This window comes from Callithrix jacchus, chromosome 14 (assembly GCF_049354715.1).
Source record: "Callithrix jacchus isolate 240 chromosome 14, calJac240_pri, whole genome shotgun sequence".
Classification (NCBI taxonomy): Eukaryota; Metazoa; Chordata; class Mammalia; order Primates; family Cebidae; genus Callithrix; species Callithrix jacchus.
In genome coordinates, this window is record NC_133515.1 from 4,838,297 (window position 1) to 4,864,722 (window position 26,426).

The 26,426-nt window shown below is 47.2% G+C and overlaps 1 pseudogene; it reads right to left on the reverse strand.

Annotated features, from left to right (window-relative positions):
• Positions 1-10,924: 10,924 nt before the first annotated feature.
• Positions 10,925-24,237, reverse strand: LOC100402599 (prosaposin-like; annotated as a pseudogene).
• Positions 24,238-26,426: the final 2,189 nt, after the last annotated feature.

Genomic DNA, 26,426 nt, shown 5'->3' on the forward strand with positions numbered 1-26,426 from the left:
GGGGGCTGTGACTGTGACGCGAGCCCCGGGTGGGAGCTCACGTGTCTGACGCGCCGCTTGCGCATGCGCATTGGTGTGCCCGGCTGGCCCCGGCAACGTGGGCGCTCCGTGCAGGGGGGCCGTAGGGGCACCGGAAAATGCTGGCGGCGGCGTCCGAGGCGGCCCCAGGGAAGGAGGCTGCCTGCCACAAGCTGAGCAGAGCCCGACCTTCCCGACCTCCCTGAGCCGACTTTCCTGTTCGGGTCGGCTGGATGCGGAGGGCGCTTGAGACCGTGAGGTGCGCACCCGGGTCTGCTCTGCCCACTGGATTCCGGATCGGACGGCGTCGGCTGGGATCGGGTCCCGCGGGGCTGGAGATTCAGTCTGGTGAAGGGTGGCGGGGTCGGTGGAACCCAGAAAGATGCCTGGGACCCTCCGGGAGGGTGAAAGGAGAACGTTGCCGGGCTCCATGGGCTCCCTGCCCCGCTTCCACCTGGGCCACCCACCAAGGGGCCCTGCCTCGGTCTCCAAGCCCAGGGACCCCTGCTTCTCTGCACTGCTGTCCGGAGAAGGTGTGAAGAAAGACAAAGCAGCAAGCCCAGCCAGGGGTAGAGGCGGCCACACAGGGAACCAGCCTCTTCTGGGGCGGGGCTGGCGGAGAGAGCGGCTCAGAAGATTTCTGGGGCATAGCTGAACCCCGAGACTCATGTCCAGGCAGGCCGCTGAGGACCCCCACGGAAGCCAAGCACAACATGCTAATGGATTTAGTCACTTTATTGTTTTTACGGAAAACATCAGCTTGCTACAAAGTTTTTCCCTCAAATTGCTTTGACCGCCTGTACACGGAGACCACTTGTCAACCTGTCCTGTGAAGAGAAAAACAATTCCTGGTGTTAAAAATGCAGATTCTCACTCTTATATGCTGTGGCCTCTGTCTGGAAACTGCTTACCCCCCAATACCTTACTTCTCACACTGGTGACCACTTTCCATTAACATTTTGGCCCAGGCTGGGCATGGTGGCACTTGCTTATACTCCCAGCAATTTCGCAGGCTGAGGTAGGAGGATCGCATGAGCCCAGAAGTATTTGCTTTTGTTTTGCTTTTTGTTTTGTTTGAGACAGAATCTTGCTCTGTCACCAAGGTAGGCGTGCAGTGGGTGATTTCAGCCAACTAATACCTCCAACGTCCAGGTTCAAGCGATTCTGCTGCCTCAGCCTTCTGAATAGCTTGAATACAGGTGCCTGCCACCATGCCCAGGTTTTTTTTTTTTTCCTTTCAGATAGAATTTTACTGTCATTGCCCAGGTTCGAGTTCAGTGGCAGGATCTTGGCTCACTGCAACCTCTGCCTCCCAGGTTCAAGCCATCCAGCTGCCTCAGCCTTTCAAATTGCTGGTATTACAGGCGTGGGCCACCATGCCCAGCTAGTTTTGTATATTTAGTAGAAACTGTATTTCTGCATCTTGGTCAGTCTGGTCTCGAACTCCCAACTTCAGGTGATCCACTTGTCTCGGCCTCCCAAATTCCTGGGATTACAGCTGTGAGGAAACCATCCCAACCAATATCTTTTTATTAAGACGTAAATTGGAGACTGAGGAAGGTTGATCCACTAGAGTTCTGTAGTTCCAGGCCTGCCTGGCCATTATGGTAGAATCCTGACTCTACTACAAGTACAAAATTAGCCAGGCATGGTGGCGGGTGCTTGTAATATCAGCTACTCAGGAGGCTGAGCCACAAGAGTCACTTGAGTCTGGGAGGCAGAGGTGGCAGGGAGCTGACATTATGCCGCTGCACTCCCACCTGGATTGCAGAGTGAGACCCCGTCTCAGAAATAAAAAAAAAAAAAAATCCAAAACTCAAACTGGACTGTTTATTTCCTGCTTCCTGATTTCCAGTAACACTTACGTTAAAAGAGAAACTGCTTAACATCCTTCATGTCCCAAAGGCCTGCAGGCCCTGCTCAACCCATCCTCCTTACCTTATCCCTCTCTGCCACTCCTTACTCTCCTCAAGCCACAGGGACCTCCTCAATGTTTCTGCAACCCGCCAGAAACAGCCCTGCCCCAGGGACTTTGCATGGGCTGTGCCGTCTGTCTGGAAAGTGCTTACACCCCAATACCTTCTTTCTCACACTGGTTACCCCTTTTGGTTAAGATCTTGTCTTGTGCTGGGCATGGGGGTACATGCTGATAACCCCCAGCAATTTTGCAGGCTGAGGTAGGAGGATCACATGAGCTCAGAAGTGTTTGGTTTTGTTTCGTCTTTTGTTTTGCTTGAGACAGAATCTTTCTGTCACCCAGGCAGGAGTGAAGTGGGTCATTTCAGCTAACTGAAACCCTCTCCTTTCAGGTTCGAGAGATTCTGCTGCCTCAGTCTTCTGAGTAGCTGGGACTACAGGTGCCCCCCCATTATGCCCAGATTTTTTTTATTTTTATTTTTTGTTTTCACAGAGAGTTTTACTCTTGTTGCGCAGGTTGATGTTCAGTGGCACGATCTTGGCTCACTGCAACCTCCGCCTTCCACGTTCAAGCTATTCTTCTTCCTCAGCCTCCCAAATGGCTGGGATTACAGGCATGGACCACCATATTCAGCTAGTTTTGTATATTTAGTAGAAATAGAGTTTCTTTATCTTGGTCAGTCTGGTCTCAAACTTTCAACCCCAGGTGATCCACTTGCCTCGGCCTTCCTAAATGCTGGGATTACAGGCATGAGCCACCAACCCTGACCAATATCTTTTTATTAGGACATCAATTGTTGGCTGACGCAGGTTGAGACACTAGAGGTCTGGAGTTTCAGAACAGCTTGACCATTATGGTTAAACCCTGTCTCTACTACAATTACACAAATTAGCGAGGAATGGTGGCTGGTGCCTCTAATATCAGCTACTCATGTGGCTGAGCCCCAAGAGTCACTTGAGTCTTAGAGGCAGAGGTTGCAGTGTGCCAAGATTATGCCACTGCACTCCCACTTGGGTGACAGAGTGAGAGTCCATCAAGAAAATAACAAAACCCAAAACTCAAATTGGGCTGGTTCTTCCCTGCTTCCTGATTTCTTATGACACTTACATTTAAAGATAAACTGCATAACTTTCCCCACCTCCCCAAGGCCTTCAGGCCCTGCGCAACCGGGCCTCTTTTTGTCTTTTCTCTCTTCCCCTCCTCACTCTGCTATAGCCATTGGGACTCCTCACTGTTCCTCCAAGAGGACAGACATACTTCTTCCTCAGAGCCTTTGCTTGGGCTGTATTCTGTTCCTCAAAATTGCTTACCCCCGAATACTTTCCTTCTTACATTGTTTCCCTTTTCCATTAAGATTTTGGCTTAGGTTGGGCATGGTGGCATGTGCTTACATACCCAGCAATTTTGTAGGCTGAGGTAGGAGGATCACATGTGTCCAGAAGGGTTTGCTTTCATGTTGTGTTTTGTTTTGTTTGAGACAGAATCTTGCTCTGTCACACAGGCAGGTGTGCAGTGTGTGATTTCAGCCCACTGAAACCTCCACCTTCCAGGTTCAAGTGATTCTCCTGCCTCAGCCTCCCAAATGGCTGGGATTACAGGCACGCACCACCATGCCCAGCTAATTTTGTATATTTAGTAGAAATGGGATCTCTCCATCTTGGGCAGGCTGGTCTCAAACTTCAAACCTCAGGTGATCCAACTGCCTTGGCCTCCCAAATTGCTGGGATTACAGGCATGAGCCAGCAACCTAGACCAATATCTTTGTATTAAAACATAAATTGGAGGCTGAGGCAGGTTGATCCACATAAGGTCAGAAGGTCCAGACCAGCCTGGTCATTATGGTAAAACCCTGTCTCTACCACAATTACAAAAATTAGCCAGGAATGGTTGCTGGTGCCTTTAACACCAGCTACTCAAAGGCTGAGCCACAAGAATCACTTGAATCTGGGAGGTAGAGGTTGAATTCAGCCAAGATTAGGCCACAGCACTCCCATCTGGGTGACAGAGTGAGAGTCTGTCACGAGGAAAAAAATCCAAGGAACTGAAATTGGACTTTTTTCCCTGCTTCCTGATTTCTGATCACGCTTACATTAAAAGATAAACTGCTTAACTTCCCTCCCCTCCCCAGGCCAGCAGGTCCTGCCCAACCCATCCTCCTTCCCTCCTCCTTCTCTCCCACTCCTCACTCTGCTCAAGCCACAGGGACCACCTCAGTGTTCCTTCAAGACCCCTGACATAGCCCTGCCCCAGGGCATTTGCATGGGCTGTGCCCTCTGTATGGAAAGTGCTTACCCCCAATACCTTCCCACTCAAACTGTTTACCGCTTTCCATTAAGATCGTGTCCTACGCTGGCCATGGTGGGAAGTGCTTATAATCCCAGCAATTTCACAGACTGGGGTAGGACAATCAGAAGGGACCATAAATGTTTGGTTTTGTTTGATTTTGTTTTGTTTTTGACAGAATCTTGCACTGTCACCTGGCAGGAGTGCAGTGGGTGATTGCAGCCCACTGAAACCCCCACCTTCCAGGTTCAAGCAATTCTGCTGCCTCAGTCTTCTGAGTAGCTGGGACTACGTGTGCCTGCCACCATGCCCATGATTTTTTTTTTTTTTTGAGACAGTGTTTTACTCTTGTTGCCCAGTTTAAAGTTCAGTGGCACCATACTGGCTCACTGCAACCTTCGCTACTCCGGTTCAAGTGATTATCCGGCCTCAGACTCCAAAATGGCTGGGATTACAGGCATGGGCCACCATGCCCAGCTAATTTTGTATATTTAATAGTAACGGGATTTCTCCATCTTGGTCAGGCTGGTGTCGCACTCTCAACCTCAGGTGATCCACCTGCCTCGGCCTCCCAAAGTGCTGGGATTACAAGCGTGAGCCACGAACCCTCACCGATATCTTTTCATTAAAACCTAAACTGGAGGCAGAGACAGGTAGATCCACTTGAGGTCAGCAGTTTCAGACCAGCCTGGCCATCATGGTGAAATCTTTTCTCTACTACAATTACAAAAATTAACATAGAAAGGCAAGGAAAGGCAAGGCAAGAAAAACACCTAAAAACATGAAATGGCATTTAAGGGCAAGGCAAGGCAAGGCACGACATCTAAAGGCCCATAAAGGTATGTAAAGGCAGGACAAGTCAAAACAACACAAGGCAAGGCATCTAAAGGCATGAAAAGACATCTAAATGCAAGGCAAGGCATGTAAAGGATCTGAAGTCAAGGCAAGGCAAGGCAACGCATCCAAAGGCATGCAAAGGCATATAAAGGCATCTAAAGACAAGGCAAGGCATCTAAAGTCATGTTAAGGCATCTAGAGGCAGGGCAAGTCAAAGCAAGAAAAGGCAAGGCATCTAAAGGCATGTAAAGGCGTCTAAAGGCAAGGCAAGGCACGACAAAATATATAAAGGCATGTAAAGCATTTAAAAACAAGGCAAGACAAGGCATCTAAAGGCATGTAAAGATATCTAAGGGCAAGGAAAGGCAAGGAAAGACATCTGAAGGCATGTAAAGGCATCTGAAGGCAAAGAAAAAAAAAGGCAAGGCAAGGCAAAACATCTAAAGACATTTAAAGGCATCAAAAGGCAAGGCAAGGCATGGGTAGGCATGTAAAGGCATCTAAGTCAAGGCAAGGCAAGGCACAGCAAGGCAAGGCAAGGCAAAGCAAAGCAAGGCATCTAAAGGCACGTAAAGGCATCTACAGTAAAGGCAAGAAAAGGCAAGGTAAGGCATTGAGAGGCATGAAAATGCATCTAAAGGAATGGCAAGGCAAGGCAAGGCTAGTCAAGGCAAGACCTATAAAGTCATGTAAAGGCATCTAAAAGCAAGGCAACACTTGCCATCTAAAAGCATGTAAAAGCATCTAAAGTCAAGGCAAGGCAATTCAAGAAGAGGCGTCTAAAGGCATGAAAAGGCCTCTAAAGGCAATACTAGGCATCTAAAGTAAAGGCAAGGCAACACAAGGTAAGGCATCTAGAGGCATCTAAAGGCATCTAATGGCAAGGCAATGCCTGGCATCTAAAGGCATGTAAAGGCATCTAAAGTCAAGGCAAGGCAATTCAAGAAGAGGCATCTAAAGGCCTCTAAAGGCAAGGCAAGGCATCTGAAGGCATGTAAGGCATCTAAAATCAAGGCAAGGCAAGGAAAGACTAGGCAAGGCAAGGCATCTAAAGGCATGTAAAGGCATTTAAAAACAAGGCAAGGCAAGGCAAGGCAAGGCAAGGCATCTAAAGGTGTTTAAAAACATCTAAAGGCTAGAAAAGGCAAGGCAAGGCATCTAAAGGCATGTAAAGGCATGCAAAGTCTAGATGATGTAAGGCATCTAGAGGCATCGAAAAGCAAGGCAAGACAAAGCAAGTCAAGGCATCTGAAGGCATGTAAAGCTTCTAATGGCAAGGAAATAAAAGGAAAGGCATCTAAAGGTGTGTAAAGGCATCTAAAGGCTAGAGAAGGCAAGGCAGAGCATCGAAAGCCATGTAAAGGCATCTAAAGGCAAGGAAAGGCAGAGCAAGTTATCTAAAGGCATGAAAAGGCATCTAAAGGCAGGTAAACGTATCTAAAAAGAAGGCAAGGTAAGGCATCTATAGGTGTGTAAAGGCATATAAAGGCTAGAAAAGGCAAGGCAAAACATTGAAAGGCATGAAAAGGAATCTAAAGGCAAGGCAATGTAAGGCATCTAGAGGCATTGAAAAGCAAGTCAAGGCAAGGCATCTGAAAGCATGTAAAGCTTCTAAAGGCAAGGCAAGGTAAGGCATCTAAAGGCATGTAAAGGCATCTAAAGGCATGTAAAGGCATCTAAAGGCAAGGCAAGGCATCTAAAGGCATGTAAGGCATCTAAAGTCAAGGAAAGACCAGGCAAGGCATCTAAAGGCATGTAAAGGCATCTAAAGACAAGGCAGAGCAAGACAAGATAATGCCTCTAAAGGCATGTAAAGGCATCTAAGGGCAAGGCAAGGCATCTAAGGGAATTTAAAGCCATCTAAAGGCAAGTCACAGCAAGGCAAGGAAAGGCATCTAGCAGCATGTAAAGGCATCTAAAAGCAAAGCAAGGCAAAACAAGGCAAGGCATCTAAAGGCGTGTAAAGGCATCTAAAATCAAGGCAAGGCAAGGCAAGGCAAACCACCTAAAGGCATGTTAAGGCATCTATAGGCAAGGCAAGCAAGGCAAGGCATCTAAAAGCATGTAAAGAAACTTAATGGGAACTTAATGCTAGGTAAAGCAAGACATCTAAAGACATGTAAAGGCATCTAAAGGCAAGGCAAGGCAACTAAAGGCATGTAAGGCATGTAAAGTCAAGGCAAGTCAAGTCAAGGCAAGGGAAGGCCAGGCAAGGCATCTAAAGGCATGTAAAGGCATCTAAAGGAAAGGCAGAGCAAGACAAGGCAATGCCTCTAAATGCATATAAAAGCATCTACAGGCAAGGCAAGGCATCTAAGGGAACTTAAAGGCATATAAAGGCAAGTCACAGCAAGGCAAGGAAAGGCATCTAGCAGCATGTAAAGGCATCTAAAAGCAAAGAAAGGCAAAACAAGGCAAGGCATCTAAAGCCATGCAAAAGAATCTGAAGTGAAGGCAAGGCAAGGCACGGCATGTAAAAACATTTAAAGGCATCTAGAGGCATGTAAAAGCATCTAAAGGCAGGGCAAGTCAAAGCAAGACAAGGCAAGGCATTCAAAGGCATGTAACGGCATCTGAAGGCAAAGTGGAAAAAGGCATCTAAAGGCAAGGAAATGCAAGGCAAGGCATCTCAAGGCATGTAAAGGCCTCTGAAGGCAAGGCAAGAAAGGCAAGGCTAGGCAAAGAAAGGCAAGGCATCTAAAGGCATATAAAGGCATCTAAAGGCAAGGCAAGGAAAGGCATCTAAAGGCATGTAAAGGAAACTAACAGGAACTCAATGCAAGGTAAAGCAAGACATCTAAAGGCATGTAAAGGCATCTAAAAGTAAGGAAAGGCAAGGCATCTTAAGGCATGTAATGACATCTAAAGGCAAGGCAAGTGAAGACAAGGCAAGTCTAATCATATAACGGCATGTAAAGGAATTTAAAGGCTAGGCAAGGCAAGGCATCTAAAGGCATGTAGGGGCATATAAAGGCAATGCAAGTCAAGAGAAGGCAAGGCACAGCATATAAAGGCATGTAAAGGTATCTAAAGGCAATGCAAGACAAGGCAAGGCAAGGAATCTAAAAATATGTAAAGGCATCTAAAGGCAAGGCAAGGCATCTAAAGGCATGTCAAGGCATCTAAAGGCAAGGCAAGGCAAGGCAAGGAAAAACACCTAAAGGCATGAAATGGTATCTAAGGACAAGGCAAGGCAAGGCATCTAAAAGCTCGTAAAGATATCTAAAGGCGGCCGGGCGCGGTGGCTCAAGCCTGTAATCCCAGCACTTTGGGAGGCCGAGGCGGGTGGATCACGAGGTCAACAGATCGAGACCATCCTGGTCAACATGGTGAAACCCCGTCTCTACTAAAAATTACAAAAAGTTAGCTGGGCACGGTGGCGCATGCCTGTAATCCCAGCTACTCAGGAGGCTGAGGCAGGAGAATTGCCTGAACCCAGGGGGCGGAGGTTGCGGTGAGCCGAGATTGCGCCATTGCACTCCAGCCTGGGTAACAAGAGCGAAACTCCGTCTCAAAAAAAAAAAAAAAAAAAAGATATCTAAAGGCAAGGCAAGTTGAGGCAAGGCATCTATAAACATGAAGAGGCATCTTAAAACAAGACAAGGCAAGGCAAGGCATCTAAAGATGTGTAAAGGCATATAAAGGCTAGAAAAGGCAAGGCAAGGCAAGGCACCTAAAGGGGTGTAAAGGCATCTAAAGGCAAGGCAAGGCAAGGCATCTAAAAACATTTAAAGGCATCTAAAGGGAAGGCAAGGCATCTAGAGGCATATAATAGCATCTAAAGGCAGGGCAAGTTAAAGCAAGCCAAGGCATCCAAAGGCATGTAAAGGCATCTGAAGGCAAAGCAAAAAAAGGCAAGGCAACTCAAGGTAAGGCATTTAAAGGCTTCTAAAGGTAAGGGAAGGCAATGCATATATAGTCATGTAAAGGCATATAAATCAAGGCAAGGCAACGCACAAAAAGGCAAGGCAAGGCTTCTAAAGGCATGTAAAGGCATCAAAAGGCAAGGCAAGGCAAGGCAACACAATGCATCTAAAGGCATGTAAAAGCATCTAAATGCAAGGCAAGGCAAGGCCTCTAAAGGCATGTAAAGGCATATAAAGGCAAGCCAAGCCAAGGCAAAGCAAGGCAAGGCATTTAAAAGTATAGAAAGGCATCTAAATGCAAGGCAAGGCCTCTAAAGGCATCTAAAGGTAAGGCAAGGAATCTAAAAGCATATAAAAGCATCTAAAGGCAAGGCAAGGAAAGGCATCTAAAGGCATAAAAAGGCATCTAAAGGCAAAGCAAGGCAAGGCACGGAAAGGCATCTAAAGGCAAGTCACAGCAAGGCAAGGCAAGGCAAGGCACGGAAAGGCATCTAAAGGCAAGTCACAGCAAGGCAAGGCAAGGCATGGAAAGGCATCTAAAGGCAAGTCACAGCAAGGCAAGGCAAGGCAAGGCAAAGCATCTAAATGCATGTAAAGGAATCTAAAGGCAAAGCAGGACAAGGCAAGGCAATGCATCCAAAAACATGTAAAGGCATATAAAGGCAGGGCAAGTCAAAGCAAGACACGGCAAGGTAAGACATCTAAAGGCATGTAAAGGCAACTAAAGATAAGGCAAGGCAAGGCATAAAAAGAATGCAAAGCCATTAAAAGGCAAGTCAACGCAAGGCAAGTCACAGCAAGGCATCTAAAGACATGTAAAGGGATCTAAAGGCAAGGCAGAGAGAGACTAGGCCAAGGTAAGGCAAGGCATCTAAAGGCAGGACAAGTCCAAATAAGACAAGACAAGGCAAGGTATCTAAAGGAATGTAAAGGCATCTAAAGGCAAGGCAAGAAATCTGAAAGCATACAAAAGCATCTAAAGGCAAAGCAAGGCAAGGCAAGACATCTAAAGGCATGAAAAGTCATTGAAAGTCAAGGCAAGGCATGGCAAGGCATGTAAAGACATCTAAAGGCAAAGCGAGGCGAGGCAAGGCAAGGCATCTAAAGGCATGCAAAAGTATCTAAAGGCAAGGTAAGGCAAGGCAAGGCATCTAAAGGATGTAAAGGCACATAAAGGCACCTAAAGGCAAGGCAAGGCATCTAAAGTCATGTGCAGGCATCAAGAGGCAGGGCACGTCAAAGCAAGACAAGGCAAGGCATGTAAAGGCATGTAAAGGCATCTAACATCAAGGCAAGTCAAGTCAAGGCAAGGCAAGGCATCTACAGGCATGTAAAGGCATCTAAGGGCAAGGCAAGACATCTAAAGAAATTTAAAGGCATCTAAAGGCAAGTCACAGCAAGGCAAGAAAAGGCATCTAACAGCATGTAAAGGCATGTAAAAGCAAAGCAAGGTAAAACAAAGCAAGGCATCTAAAGGCAAGGCAAGGCATCTAAAAACATTTAAAGGCATCTAAAGGGAAGGCAAGGCAACTAGAGGCATGTAAAATATCTAAAGGCAGGGAAAGTCAAAGCAAGACAAGGCAAGGCAAGGCATCCAAAGGCATGTAAAGGCATCTGAAGGCAAAGGAAAAAAAGGCAAGGTCACTCAAGGTAAGGCATTTAAAGGCATCTAAAGGCAAGGAAAGGCAATGCATGTATAGTCATGTAAAGGCATATAAATCAAGGCAAGGCAAGGCACAGAAAGGCAAGGCAAGGCTTCTAAAAACATGTAAAGGCATCAAAAGGCAAGGCAAAGCAAAACAATACATCTAAAGACATGTAAAGGCATATAGAGTTGAGGCAAGTCAAGGCAAGATAAGGCATCTAAAGGCATATAAAGGCAAGGCAAGCCAAGACAAAGCAAGGCAAGGCATTTAAAAGCATGGAAAGGCATCTAAAGGCAAGGTATGGCAAGGCAAAGCATCTCAAGGCATGTAAAGGCATCTGAAGGCAAGGCAAGGCAAGGCAAGGCAAACCATCTAAAGGCATGTTAAGGCTTCTAAAGGCAAGGCAAGCAAGGCAAGGAATCTAAAGGCATGTAAAGGCACCTAAATGCAAGACAAGGCAAGGCATCTGAAGGCATGTAAAGGAACTTAATGGGAACTCAATGCAAGGTAAAGCAAGACATCAAATGACATGTAAAGGCATCTAAAGGCAAGGCAAGGCATCTAAAGGCATGTAAAAGCATCTGAAGGCAAGGGAAGGCAAGACAAGCCATCTAAAGTCAAGTCAAGGCAAGGCAAGGCATCTAAAGGCAAGGCAAGCCTAGGCAAAGAACTACAGTGTAAGCCCCATGGGCACAATGACATCATCTGTCTGACACAGCCCCCAACATGCTGCCCAATCCATAATAAATGCCTAGTACACAATTATTATGGGATAAAGTAGTCTGATCTTCACTAAATGAGATGTAGTAAACAAAAGAGACACCACACAGGCCCAGTGAGGCTTCTGTATACTCTGAGAAGTGGGCTGGGGACATCCCATCTGTCAGGGCCACAGGATGGGGAGGGACCCAGACAGCGCATGTGAGAAGACGAGGCTGGAGCCAGACACTGCAAAGTCACCTGTGAATGGCACACTGAAAACATGCAGACTTAATCCCACAAACATTAGGATTGACAATCACAGAAATAAAATGTTTCCAAGAGAACTCAGGGTTGGGGGTTGCATGAGTATGGGGGACAGCATGAATCAGTGATGATAAACTCAAAGACCCTTGGGAGCCAGGCAGGGAACCAAAAGAAACATGTGGCTCATAGGATGTGATATGACACAGCAGGGAGTGGTGTGGCATTGCACAGCCCTGGCCAGCACACACAGTGATGCCGGGTACCTTAGTGGGCCCCACCAGTTCCAGGGCAGGGATGACGTCCTTGGAGGCCCCTTTGGCAGGGACCAGAGTCTGCATGGGCATCTCCTTCACCTCATCACAGAACCCAACAAGCCCACAGATCTCCTTGGGTTGCTGAAGAGAGCACAGAACAACCAGTCAGCGGCGTCTGTGCCCACTGCCCCCCTAGTCCCATCCAGCCAGAGGACAGTGAGCTGGAAGCACCCTGGGCCCAGTGTCAAGGTTGCCTCCCTCTCCCCCTCCCACAAGTGAACAGATTCCAGATTCTATGTTAAAGGGCTCACATCTGAAGCAGTACATATGTGCCAGTTACATCTGGGAGAGGAGGCCACACAAAACGCTTAAGGGACATCGAACAGAGTCTCTATCCAGAGCCACCACAAGGAAGGGAGACTCCCCAGCACCTTTGACACCTCCAAGGACACCTGGTCTGCTCTAGAATGTGTTTTTCAGGCCACTCTAGGTAGGAACTAAGCTATGTTTACGATAGTCATGCCTATAAATTAGCAGAAAGCCAAATGTGTTAGAAATCAAACCACATCGGATCTTTCAGTGGCAGGACAATTTAAAACGAGGCATTAAGGGGAAATGCTGGCTTTTTATAAACCACATTCTAGGTTTACAACTGTACACAGTGCACATGAAAACCCAATCCCCCAAATGGATGAATCATTTCAAGTCACAATGTCTCTGGATTGATCCCCTTTCACCATCTAGACACCAAACACAGAGCACTAGCTAGTCCAGACATCCTGACCATGACACTCTGATGGCCAAGAGTGAGAGAAGCCTCTACATTCTGTATACCATGGAAATCAATGACCAGTAACCAGCTCTGAGCCTGATTGCATTTGCCTCCCAGCACCATACCCTAAAGCTGCAGGAACAAAAGTACTAAAAACGGGAGCTGTTAAGGGAAAAGAGCTAGATTATTACTATGGCTCAGCTTGTTTTAATATCAAGAAGGCTTGAGAATTAAATAAGACTGGGGGAGTCTGCAAGGTATATTCCAAGTCCCCTATCTTTGGCACACCTCAAGAATGAAAAAAAAAATCAGAACACAGCTGAAGATACAGCAAGCTTTCTAGAAAAAGAGAGGCCAAGATTCAGGAGGTATAGGGCTGTTTCTGCCTCTATCAGGTTTGTTCTAACTCCTTGAAGAGGCCTAGGTGAAAATTCGGGTATTTCAACCAAAGTGCTCTCCCATTAGACTTCAAAATACCTTCAAGAAAAGCTCTTATGCTAATCCTAGGATGGATGCCGATGCACAGAAGGTAGCAGTGTTTAGGACAGTCCCAAAGGGCCCTGGCTCGGAGCAAGTATGGACAGGGCACTTGGTCCCTCCAGCATGCCATTTGATATGCCTCTAGATCCCAAAACACCCTGTCACCCAGAGGGGCAGAAGCCACAATCAAGAGATTGTTTCCAATTCTCTGGATCCAACAGCCAGGCTGCTGGATGCTTACAAATGTTTGCTTATGCAACAGAAGCATTTCTGTGGTTATGAAAAACAGCACTAAAGACATGCAATTCCTACTTGCATTGTGACAGACACAAGGTGCCCTGGGGAAGCCAGATCTACACTGGACTTCCTAGCCGGCCTATGCTGAAGGAAGCTGGGCTATCCATGGTTTCCCATCGTCACACTGGTGGCCTGCATGTACATATGCTTTATGTGGATTGTGATCAGAACAAAATGCCCTGTTGGCTTCATTTTTCTGGCCCACCTCAAGAGGAGATGAAACCCCACCCCCCACAACACCTCAAGGGCTCATGGGCTGAATTACAGAGGAGAGATGCAGAAGCCCTCTCCAGCTGAAAATTATTAACAGAGAGGCACCCTGCCCCTCGTAACCATTCCTTGTATCTGTCAGAGTTAATCATACAATACCAAAAAAAAAAAAAAAAAAGCAGCATAGTAACTAGAGAAAGCAACAGACCACTACTATAAGCAGATTATAGTACTGGATACATACCTGATCTGCTGTTGAACAAAAAAACATGAAATCGGAGGTGAAAATAAGAGAAAGGAAAGGACACAACAGATAGAGAAAAATTACAACAACAATCAAGCAGTTAACCAGGTGTAAGGATGTCCCAAGAAGTTTAGGGGAAATGCTGTTGCGGGTCAGATCTTAGCAAGCCTACCTTATTCCTGCTGTCTCATGGACAAGGGGCCCCTGAAAGCTTTCCAGGCCCTGCAAGGATAGAATGTTTGGGGGCTGTCCTGCTTTTGTGTGCACCATCTCCAGGTCTCACACACTAAATCACACTCTAAACACTGTGCAGCAGGGTCCCCAGAAAACGCCACCTGATGAAGGGTCTCCATCCTCAGGATCCCACACCAGCCCCAGGTCCATGAGAGTTTTCACAGGTTAGTGACCAGCAGCACCTTGGACCAAGACACAAGGCTGCCCAAGTAAGGGGGTGTGTGTTATAAACACCCTGAGGAGTCAGGAATCCTGGGCAATCTACCACAGGTGGCCAAATGCCAGCCTGGAAGGCCAATTTAACACTATATACAAAGCCTCATGCTTCCATTCAGCAGTTCCAGCTTTCTTTCTCTATACGAATTGGAAAGGCAGGGATGTGCATACATGTATGCATTTGGCTATAAGGATCTTCATCTTCCCAACGGCAAACCTGAAAACAACCTAGACATCTGGCCACAGGGGACTGGTTATGTAAATACTGTTCTATGTTCACGGGTGATTATTATACAAGCACTTAATCATTTGTACAAGAATATTCAATGGCCAAGATATGTTTAGGCGAAAATGCAAACTACAAAGTACAAGGTAGTATATATGATCCCGTTGATGGTTTTAAAGACTCCAAATGATTTTTCATGTGGGAAGTATTGTCCATATTTTTCAAAACATTTCTACACAGTATAACTTTTATAATAAGAAAAATATTTTAAGTTAGCTATTAGGAAGTACTTCAGGACACTAAGTCCCATCAACGCTTCTCTTTACCTCCTTCAGGTGTGTGTCTTTTTAAGCTGCTTTAACTGCTTTTAGAACGTGGTAGACTGTGAGTTTTAATCCCAAAGAAACTGCTCCTCCTGGGTGCCCTGCTTGAGTGGTTAGAGCAGGTCAGAAAGTCAATCTTTCAGCCTCCTTGGCAGTAAGATCTGGCTGCAACTACTCAGCTGTGCTGCTGTAGCACCAAACAGGCGTCATTGTCTTCTGAAAAATGACCCTTTCTGTTTTGTATCCTTTCTGTACAAAACAGATGATGGGTCAGTTTACTGACCCCTGGATCAGAGAACAAACTCAAACACTGGTGTGTCAATCTCAAGTGTTCAGAAAGCATGACAGAGAGGAAAAAGGTGCAGCCCACCTCCTCAGCCCTGCCAATCAGATCTAAGGAGGCAGTGCCTTCCCAGATGGGTGTTCTTGATTCTAATAAAGGAACATACCCTTACCACCTGAATGCCTCCAAAGCCAGTGTAGGAATTACCAACTCAAGCCACAGCTTCAGTGGACACTGCTGCAGTGCACAGGATAAACTCTGGGAGGCAGTATTCCCCCATTCAGGCAGCAACAGAGCCATTCTCCGGTGGGGCTCAGCAAGAGAGCACGTGACTTCTACAGATCCCAGGGTTACAGCCAGACCTAGAAACCTGCTGGCTGGCCTGAATGGGCAGAGACTAACAAAATGTCAGGAAGCCACTGGGGCGGTGCTGGGGATCAAGACACTTCAGCCTCTCCCATGATCGGGGAGGTACTGAGATCACAAGTGGAGAGTCCCCCAGCCAGAGGGTTCCATTTGGCCCAATTCAGTACTCTAAGGTTAAAAAAGGAAAACTAAACTATGGAATATTCAAAATTCCTGGAAATGATGAAATTTGAAAAACAAATTTGCCAGGCGCGGTGTCTCATGCCTATAATCCCAGCACTTTGGGAGGCCGAGGCAGGTGGATCACAAGGTCAAGAGATCGAGACCATCCTGGTCAACAAGGTGAAACCCCGTCTCTACTAAAAAGACAAAAATTAGCTGGGCATGGTGGTGCATGCCTGTAGTCCCAGCTACTTAGGAGGCTGAAGCAGGAGAATTGCTTGAACCAAGGAGGCCGAGGTTGTGGTGAGCCGAGGTCGTGCCATTGCACTCCAGTCTGGGTAACAACAGGGAAACTCCGTCTCAAAAAAAAAAAAAAAGAAATTTGAAAAACAAAGAAAAATGGTGGCCGGGCATGGTGGCTCAAGCCTGTAATCCCAGCACTTTGGGAGGCCAAGGTGGGTGGATCAACTCCGTCTCAAAAAAAAAAAAAAAAAAAAGAAAGAAAGTAAGAAAGAAAAAGAAAAATGCTAACAAGGGGCCTCCATGCCACCCACCATGTGCATCATCATCTGACTGGCAATTTTGGAATACTGGTTGATTCAGTACTTGCACTGAGGAGAGAGAAACAGATTGCTAGTTAAACAAATCACTGCAACTATGCACCAAAAACCAGCCAAAAGAAATGCCAGCGTTTCCAACAGTGGCAACTGGTGACTAACAAGCAAGTTTCTAAAGTAGAATTAATAAACGTCTGCTCGGCGCCAGTTTTAATAAAGTAGAATAAACGTCTGCTCGGCACCAGTTTTAATAAGATGAAAATGACACTTTGGTTATTCTATCATTTATAGAAAATGTGTGCAAAAGATGTTTTGAAAATGTATCTTAAGGGAGCTTAAAGATTTCATCCTCCTGTCTCCTTTATATTTTAACCCCACTTGCCCCAGGATCATACAGCAACTATTCAGTGGCAATTTGGAGATAAGGCAGCTAGGAGATACACCACTTAGGAACTGGAGATTGCCTTTCAAAACCATTTACACCATCTCAGATGTCACTGTAAAGCTTAAATCCAGTAGAGTCAAGTTATGATTTTTCACTGCCTATTTTCAGACTATCTGATACAGCCTCTCAGAGACGGTTCAATTGGGAAACCTATTTAAATGGTGTTATGCAAAGAAACTTAAAATGAGGCTACAGAATTCCTAGGCTTTCAAAATCAATCAATATTGACCTGACTGATATTCCTAATGGAGAATAAGTCAGAGAGAAACCCTCAGCTGGGTGTGGTGGCTCACTCCTGTAATCCCAGCTACACACGAGGTTGTGGAGAGGACTGCTTGAACCCAGGAGGTAAAGGCTGCAGTGAACCATGACTGTGCCACTGCACTCCAGCCTGGGTGACAGAGCTAAACACTGTCTCAAGAAAAAAAAAAAAAGAGGAGAGAGAAAGCCTCATCTCCTAGAGCCAGCCACTCCCACTCAAAAAGCCTCTCTAGATCCTAAAGGACAGAGTGATTACAACCTGCTTCCCACCTGCCAGTCTGGCAGGTTTCTTCAGTTGTCAGTTACTAAAAATAGCATTTTGGTTTCACACATCCACCAGAGTGTGATTAATAATGTTGGAATAGGGACCCAGAATAAAACCATCTGCCTAAGGGGCCAATAAAATAAGTTTCTGAGCCCAGAGGACTAAGAAAGGCTTCCAGGGGAACCATGGTCAGTGACCATGCTTGCTGCAGGAGCTCAGCTGGAATTCTGAGTGTCACATAAAACTGGGCACAGTGGCTTATGCCTGTAATCCCAGCACTTTGGGAAGCCAAGGTGGGCAAATCACTTGAGGTCAGGAGTTTGAGACCAGCCTGCGCAACACAGTGAAACCCCATCTCTACTAAAAATACAAACATTAGCTGGGTGTAGTGGCATGCACCTGTAATCCTAGCTACTCAGGAGGTTGAGGCAGGAGAATCACTTGAACCCAGCAGGCGGAGGTTGCAGTGAGCTGAGATCATGCCACTGCACTCCAGCCTGGGCGACAGAGCAAGACTCTGTCCCAAACAAAAAAAAAGGGGGGGAGTAAAAAGTGTTTCTACCGTGTTCCTAATACACAGGGAACTTCACAGGAGAGAAAATCTTCCCAGAAATGGTCTCCTACTTTTTGTCCCCAGTTTTGTTACCTGTCCAGATTCCATTGACCAAAATAGATTCAAGTCTCCACTACCTATTCAAGCTGCTTTCTGAGGAAAAAGAAAAGCGTGTTGTCTGAATGCCCTACTCCAGCCTCCAGAACCCAACCCCCTGGCCCAGGGCATCCTCAATGCACAGGACACAAGGCTCACCATATTGGCCCAGGTGGTCACACTGCTCCTTGACATGCTCCACCAAGGCCTAGACAAAGGTGGTGTTGGTCTATACAGCAGTCTGGCTGTCAGTCACCATCTGAATGTGGTCCTGGCAAATGTCCCCATCAACCTACAGGAGAAGCAGTTAGGTCAGCAACTTAAGAGGACTCAAATTCCTAGGAAAATGTCCTCATATACTCAGAGCTGCAGCATTAGGGGGCACTTATTGACCAGTTCCAAAGGTGCTTTACAGGCTCTCAAATTACTGATTACTTAAAATTAATTGAGTGTTCATTACAGGAACAGTATGGTATACAAAGGGGGTTTAGTATAAAAACGTTGGCCAGGCACAGTGGCTCACACCTGTGGGAAGCTGAGGCAGGCAGATCACTTGAACCCAGGATTTTGAGAGCAGGCTGGATAACATGGCAAAACAAAAATACAAAAATTAGCCAGATGTGGTGTTGTGCATCTGTACTCCCAGCTACTTAGGAGGTTAAGGTGAGAGAATCACTTAAGCCTCAGAGGTGGAGGCTGCAGTGAACCATGATCACACCACTGCACTCCAGCTTGGGTGACAGAACGAGACCCTGTCTCAAAAACAAAAGAAGTACAATTTTTTAAAAGGGGGTTCATCTTTGCATATTTTAAATATCTTATTATTTAGAAACTTCATGGTACAACCATTTAAAGCTGGCTCATGTAACTGCAGAGTCAAGCGCAGGGATAAGCCCCAGTTTAAGAACGGCAGGGGTACTCTCTGCCCTTTTTGTCTCTCACCTCCAGTGCAACCAAAAATGGGGCCCTCAGTGGCCAGCCCATTGTCTTATCTTTGGCTGGGGCTTGCTGCAGGACCCATAATGAGGGCAGAGGAGGAGAGGGATGTTGGCCATGAAGGGGGCCACCAGTTCACTCATGTCCAGCTCTGGGATCGTATTAGACTCCAGCTGTTTCTGGTGATTCAGCTCTGCCAGGTGCTTCCAGAGAGACTCGCAGGGGCTGAGAGCAGAGCACACCTCCCTGGGACAGCTCTGGTGGGAAGGAAAGAATCCCCACTGAAAATCCTCTCCCCAGGGGAAAATAAGACAGGCCACCTGGTTCCTCTGAATTAGTCCCACTCTTTAAATCCCCTAAAAGAAACACAAACCTGCTGTCTAAATTCAAACTGCTCACATACCCAAAAACATCAAAATTACCAAATCCAAGTGCCTCACCACACAGCAGCCCCTACGCTTCCTCAATTATCCTGTTGGGCAATGACAGAGTTTGGCTATGTCCCCACCCAAAACTCATCTTGAATTGTAGCTCCCATAATCCCCTGTTTTATATAGGGCAGTTCCCCTGCACACACTCTCTTGCCTGCTACCATGTAAGATGTGCCTTTGCTCCTCCTTCACCTTCTGCCATGATCATGAGGCCTCTCCAGCCATGTGGAACTGTGAGTTCCACATGGTAATTTTTTTTTTTATAAATTACCTTGTCTCTGGTATGTCTTTATTAGCAGCATGAAAATGGACTAATACGGGCTTCCTAAATGTTACCTCTGCTCCCCTCAGCCCTTCTTTAAAGGAATAGGAGGCCAGGTGTGGTGGCTCACACCTGTAATCCCAACACTTTGGGAGGCCAAGGTGGGCAGATCACCTGAGGTCAGGAGCTCAAGACCAGCCTGGCCAACATGGTGAAACCCCATCTCTACAAAAATGCAAAAATTAGCTGGGCATGATGGCAGGTGCTTGTGGTCCCAGCTACTCAAGAGGCTGAGGTGGAAGAATTGCTTGAACCCAGGAGGCAGAGGTTGCAGTGAGCCAAGATTGCGCTATTGCACTCCAGCCTGGGAGACACAATGATCTGTCTCAAAAAATGATAAAATAAAAAAATAAAGAAATAGGAGCTTCTGGTTGGAGGAATAGAGTCAACAATTCTAAGCCACTTCCCTGCAAAATGAGCTAACACAATGGGTTTCAACACCTTCCATATGCTGATGCCTCCCAAGTGTTTATCTGGACTTTTGTACCCATGCCCACCCACCAGACATCTCCAACTTACCCCTCATTCTATCCTGCCTGACCAGCTCCATTGCAGTGAATAACTCTACCTTCATCTTCACAGAAACCCAGTAGACATTTGGAGCTCCTGTACATCCCCCTCATGAGCAAGTCCAGTCCATTTAATCTTCCAAAAGGGAATTTGCATCTGCCACTTCCACTGCCCACATCACATCTCACTGAGAAGGCAATGGCCTCCCGAGGGTCCTGAAGGCTCCCCCACTTGCAGCTCCCCATCATTGGGACCTAGACCGAGACCAAGACCACTGAAACCCCCTTACAGTCATGGCACTCCAAGGACCGTACCTGCAATCCTTAAAGATGGCCTAGAAGGACTTGCCACATAACCCCTGCCTTCCTCATCACAACCTTGGTCCTGTCTTGGGTCAGTCCTGCCCCGCTGTCCCTCTTCAGTTACTAAAAACACCTCTTCTTTGTCAAGGCCTTTCCAAATTCCACAAAGCTAGCTCCATGTTCTTTGCTGAAAAGCCACTTGGTGGCACAGGGTCTGTGTATAATACATACTTAACTAATGAAAGATTAGCATCCTTGTAGCTGAACACCCAAATACATTCCCTCGATTATTCCGTAATTATAAGTTCACAGAAATAAATTCACAGAAGTAAAGTTTTGTTCTTGCTCACAGGGGTCAGTTAAAGATAGGACATGATCGATCCACCTCACAGCTCTGAAGGTTAGGTGGGTTTACATTCCTGCAGCAATCTGACCAGTCCCCAGCAGCCACACCCTCACTAACCCCAGGGCAAGTTACATTCAGAGGGGCCTGCTGTGCCAAAGCTATTCTGCATGCCAAACTGTAGCAAGATGCTATTGAGGAATTCCAGAGCTGTGAACAGACTTTCCATTTTAATCAGTCTACTCTGGGCCACTGCCTCTTGTGGGTCTCAGAAACACCTTCAGGGAAAAGCCTATTCTCCCATCACTTACCGTTTCTCCTTTAATGATGTCCAGGATGACTGGGAGGTAGGAGTCCACTATCTCCTTGCATGAAGCAGACATGTTTGGTTTAGGAAGCCAGTTGCAGGTCTTCACCAAGTAAACAAGGATCTCCTCCTACGAGAGGACACCAGGTCAGAATCAGGACCAGCTTTTTTTCCCTGGAATAAACAGGCTGAAGGCAAGAAGCCATTAATAGCTACCAGAAAAACCAAGCCTGGAAAACAACCAGCCCTCGGGGAAAAGGACTTGGCTACAGTTAGCTACGGCTCTATCAGATCCATCAGGCAAAAGCAGACATGACGTTCAAAATGAAGGTCCTCCAATCTGCTCTCTAGCAGGCATGGGGAATTCTACACAGAGAGGGCCAAACTGGACCTAGGTCTTAGTGGCAGCAACATGACATCTGAATTAACTGGGCATTTTGTCCCAGGGTCAGCAAAGTAGGCCCTTCAGCTTATTTTTGTACAACTCAGAACTCAGAGTGGTTTTTACATTCTTAAGGCATTGTTAAAGAAAGACTGTGTGATAGGGACAGTAGATGGCTCATAAAGCCTAAAATCTTTTCTCCTTGGTCCTTTGTAGAAGACATCTGCCACCCTCAGGCCTACACCATTGCTCTTTAGACACCAGAATCACAGCTCTCTTAGGAACCAGTGCCTATGCCCGCAGCTCGCTCACAGCTGCTCACCTCGGTGGCATTGTCTTTCAGCATGTCACCAACTGTGGTGACAATATCTTTGCATATGTTGCAGGGAAGGGATTTCCAAGAGAAAGAACACAAGAAATTTGTATATGTAGTACACAAGTTCACACTCCACACAGTTGGAACCCCCTGTGGCCTTTTCTGTATTCTGTCTAACCAGGGATATGATCGTGACCATGTTCCCCTGTCACATCCTGGCTCTCCACCCTGCATGATCAGTGCTGGGGCACCACAGGGAGGGAAAAGAGTGTGACTCACTACAACACACTGTGATTTACAGGATACAGAACCTTTGCTCATGCCCAAGCAGCACCCCATATGGCACAGGTCAATTTCACATCAATGCCCACAACACCTTAGGAAACTGAAGCTCAGGTTAAATCACAGAGTCACATCAGTACAGCAGAGAAATGGGTGGGACAGAGAAACAAACACCTTACCTACTTCTGAAGGCACACACTCACTGTGTTTCGTCTGCCTTCCAAACAAGTTAAGGAGGCACGGCCACCCCAAAGCCATCTTCTGTTAAGCCTGGGCACCAAGACCCCCACCTGGCCCAAAGGCTATGGAAATTCTAGTTGGTTCCTGCAGCTCTTGGGGAAGAATGCCCAGGCTCCCTTCTTGATGTCAACTGACTTTCCACCCATGGAGAAGAATCTACCATGTCTGGGTGAGACTGAGGAACACCTATGACTTAGCTGCATTTAGAGAAACCAATTTGAACCCAGTCAGGCTAAAACAGTCATCCTTTGGTATCTGAGGGGATATAAACTCCAGGACCCCCATGCGCACCCAAATTCCAGGATGCTCAAGTTTCCCAGACTGCCCTCAGTATCAGTGGAAACATAAGGTCAAAGCTACCATGCATGGAGCCATAACAAGAGAGGGTTGGGCCATGACAAGACCGGCCAGTCAAGGAAGTTTTAAAGTCCTCGCTGGACACACATTAAACCCGGAAACCAGAAATAGTATTAAAAACAAGACTGAAGTCAAATTAGAAACCAAATCTGGAAGTAGTTTCGGCCAGTGGTGGTAGCCCACACCTGTAATGACAGCACAGTGGGGGGCAGGAGGATGACCTTAGCCCAGGAGTTCAAGACCAGCCTGGGAAACATGGTAAAAACTTTTATCTCTACAAAAAATATAAAACGTAGCCGGGCATGCTGGGGCACATCTGTGGTTCCAGTTACTCAGGAGGCTGAGGTGGGAAAATCGCTGGAGCCCAGGCAGTTGAGGCAGCAGTGAGCCATGATTGCACCACTGCACTCCAGCCTAGGCAACAGAGCCAGATCCTGTCTCCAAAAAAAAAAAAAAAAAAAAAAAGAGGCAAGTATGGCCACAGAAGGCAGTTTTCCAGTGAATAATTCACAAACTGTTTTTTAAAGAATGGTGCTGCCAGTGTGGTGGCTCACATCTGCAATCCCAGCACTTTGGGAAACTGAGGCAGGTGGATCACCTGAGGTAGGGAGTTCAAGACCAGCCTGACCAAGATGGAGAAAGCCTGTCTCTACTAAAAATACAAAATTAGCTGGGTATGGTGGCATATGCCTGTAATCCCAGCTACTGGGGAGGCTGAGGCAGGAGTATCACTTGAACCTGGAGGCGGAGGTTGCAGTGAGCTGAGATCATGCCACTGCAGTCCAGCCTGGGCAACAAGAACAAAGCCCTGTCTCAAAAAAAAAAAAAAAAAGAATGGTGCTAAGTTTTCTTCTCTTACTGCAGGAGCATTAGCGGCCACTGATAAGTTTTTTAGAACTCAAAGTCTGCTCAAACGTAGCTCGTACCACATGATGGGCAGCACAGCACTGAGTGAGCCCAGGGCAGCAGCTCTGCTTTCAGCTGGCACGGTCAGCAGAGTGTCTCCCAAGAGGGCTTAGGACCATGAGGAACGCACCCGGGGCTTGTCACCTTAGACCATGCCCCACATTAATATGCTATATTTTGCATCATTTAGGTGAAAAATCAGTGCTAGCTTCTCCAGTGTAGTTACAGCTGGAAATCCAATTTAAATGGCAACCATACTCCAAGATTTCAATCAGTGGTTTGCCTGTTTGAGAGGAGTGAGGAGAGAACAAAATATCAAACAGGCAGAAGGTGTCTGAAAAGCTCATCATGTACTTTTTGGAGTGAGTGACCAAGGACAGAGCTGTGCCTATGTGCCCAGTGCTGGGAATGGGCACTGCCACCCCACTGGCCTCTTGTCTAGGATGAGAAGTGGGATCTGCACAAGAGGCCTGGGAGGCAGCATGGGGCACACAGAGCAGCAGGCACAGAGGACCTCATCCTGTCTGCCACAGCGACCAGGCAGCCTCAGGGGAGTGAAATCTTAACCTCTCTGAGCCTCCATCTCCTCTGATGGAAAATGGGTACACTAACAAACAGGTCCCCCCTCCTACACAGGGTCATAGTGAGAAGCAAACAAAGGCAGGCAAGAGAAAGTGCCCTGTCGATATGGCAATGAGTTACAGCCGCTCTAACAGGACCCCAGTGGAGTGCTGGGACTGGGACTGAGACTACAGGGTGGTGGGCACTCACTACTGTCGGCTTGTTCCAAGCGGTCTGCAAGCAATGCCTCATGGGCCCAAAGCCAGATGCCGCTGTATTTGGGATGTGGTGGCTCATGACTGCAATCCCAGAACTTTGGGAAGCCAAGGTGGGTGGATCATCTGAGGTCAGGAGTTTGAGACCAGCCTAGCCAACATGGCGAAATCCCATCTCTACTAAAAAATACAAGAGTTTTTATTTTTATTTATTTTATTTATATTTTTGAGATGGAATCTTGCTCTGTTGCCCAGTGCAGCCGCCACCACACCCAGCTAATTTTTGCATTTTTGGTAGAGATGCGGTTTCGCTATATTGGCCAGGCTGGTCTCGAACTTAAATGATCCACCTGCCTCGGCCTCCCAAAGTGCTGGGATTGCAGACGTTAGCCATCACACTGGCCCAAGAGGTGTTTTTTGTTTGTTTGTTACTTTTCTTTTCTTTTTTGAGATGGAGTCTCTCTCTATTACCCAGGCTAGAGTGCAGGATCGAGATCCCAGCTCACCACAAACTCTGCCTCTGGGTTCAAGTAATTCTCCTGCCTCAGCCTCCTGAGTAGCTGGGACATAGGCACGTGCCACCAAGCCCGGCTAATTTTTGCATTTTTAGTAGAGATAGGGTTTCACCATATTGGCCAGGCTGGTATCTAACTCCTGACCTTGTGATCTGCCTGCCTCGCCCTCCCAAAGTGCTGGGATTACAGGTGTGAGCCACCATGCCTAGCCAAGAGTTTTTATTTTATTTATTTATTTTCTTGAGATAGGGTCTCACTCTGTTACCCAGGCAGGAGTTTGCAGTGGTGCAATCCCAGTCGCTGCAACCTCCACCTCCCGGGTTCAAGCAATTTTCCTGCCTCAGCCTCCCAAGTAGCTGGGACTACAGCACCTGCCACCACGTCTGGGTAATTTTTGTATTTTTGATAGAGAAGGATTTTCACTATTTTAGCCAGGTTGATCTTTAACTCCTGACCCCAGGTGATCCGCCCACCTCTGCCTCCCAAAGTGCTGGGATTACAGATGTGAGCCACTATGCCCAGCATTTTTTTTTTTTTTGAGACAGGGTCTCGCTCTGTCACCCAAGCTGGAGTGAAGTGGCTCAATCATGACTCACTGCAGCCTTGACCTCCTAGGCTCAAGTGATCCGCCTGCCTCAGCCTCCTGAGTAGCTGAGACTACAGGTGTGCACCACCACAACTGGCTAATGTTTTGATTTTTTTTTTTTTCTTGGAGAGACAAGGTCTCAGTCTGTTAGCCAGGACTGGTCTTGAACTCCTGGAGTCAAGCAATCCTCCCAAAGTGCTGAGATTATTGGCATGAGCTAGTGCTCCTGGTAACCTGGGTTCAAATCTTAGTAAGCTAGAGCTGAGACCTTGGGGAAGTCACTGCTCTTTTGCGAGCCTCGGTTTCCACTTCTGCAAAATGGGAACACAGTGGTGGGAAGTGCAGAGTCACAGGGAGGATGTTTATGTGCCCAATAGGGGAGCCACTCACTCAAATCTGTTTTAGGAAGGTCCCAGCAGGTTCAAAGAGGAAGGAGTTCTGAGGGGAGGGGACTGAGGGCCATGGGGATGGCCATGGGGGAGGAGGAGGACCCAGAGATCAAGCAGGGAGGTCAGAGAGGCAGGAGGACAGCCAGCATTATGCATTGAAAAGCGACAGATATCAGCCAGGTGCAGTGGCTCACACCTGTAATCCCAGCACTTTGGAAGGCCGAGGTGGGAGGATCACCTGAGGTCAGGAGTTCCAGACCAACCTGGTCAACACGGTGAAATCCTGTCTCTACTGAAAATACAAAACAGCCCTGGGCAGTGGTGCACACCTGTAATCCCAGCTGCTTGGGAGACTGAGGAAGGAGAATTCGCTTGAACTCGAGAGGCAGAGGTTGCACTGAGCCAAGATCCCACCACTGTACTCCAGCCTGAGCAACAGAGGGAGACTTGGCTGTGTCTCAAAACAAACACAAACAAACAAAAACCAAACAAAATAGACCTCTCCAAGCAGGTGGAGGTCTGGAGGACTGGGAAGGGCCTGTCTGGTGTCCTGGTCTCCCCGTGATCACACATAAAACAAGCTCTCCACGATCCAGGGAACCCAGCCTGAGCCTCCCCTCCACCCAGTCTCCCGGGCCCGCCCAGCCACGCACCTCCTCCTCCTCGAGGCCGCCCAGACGGGTCTTGGCTCTGGCCATATCTGCAGCCTCCACCTTGATGAGCCAGTGCTTGAAAGAGCCATACTTGC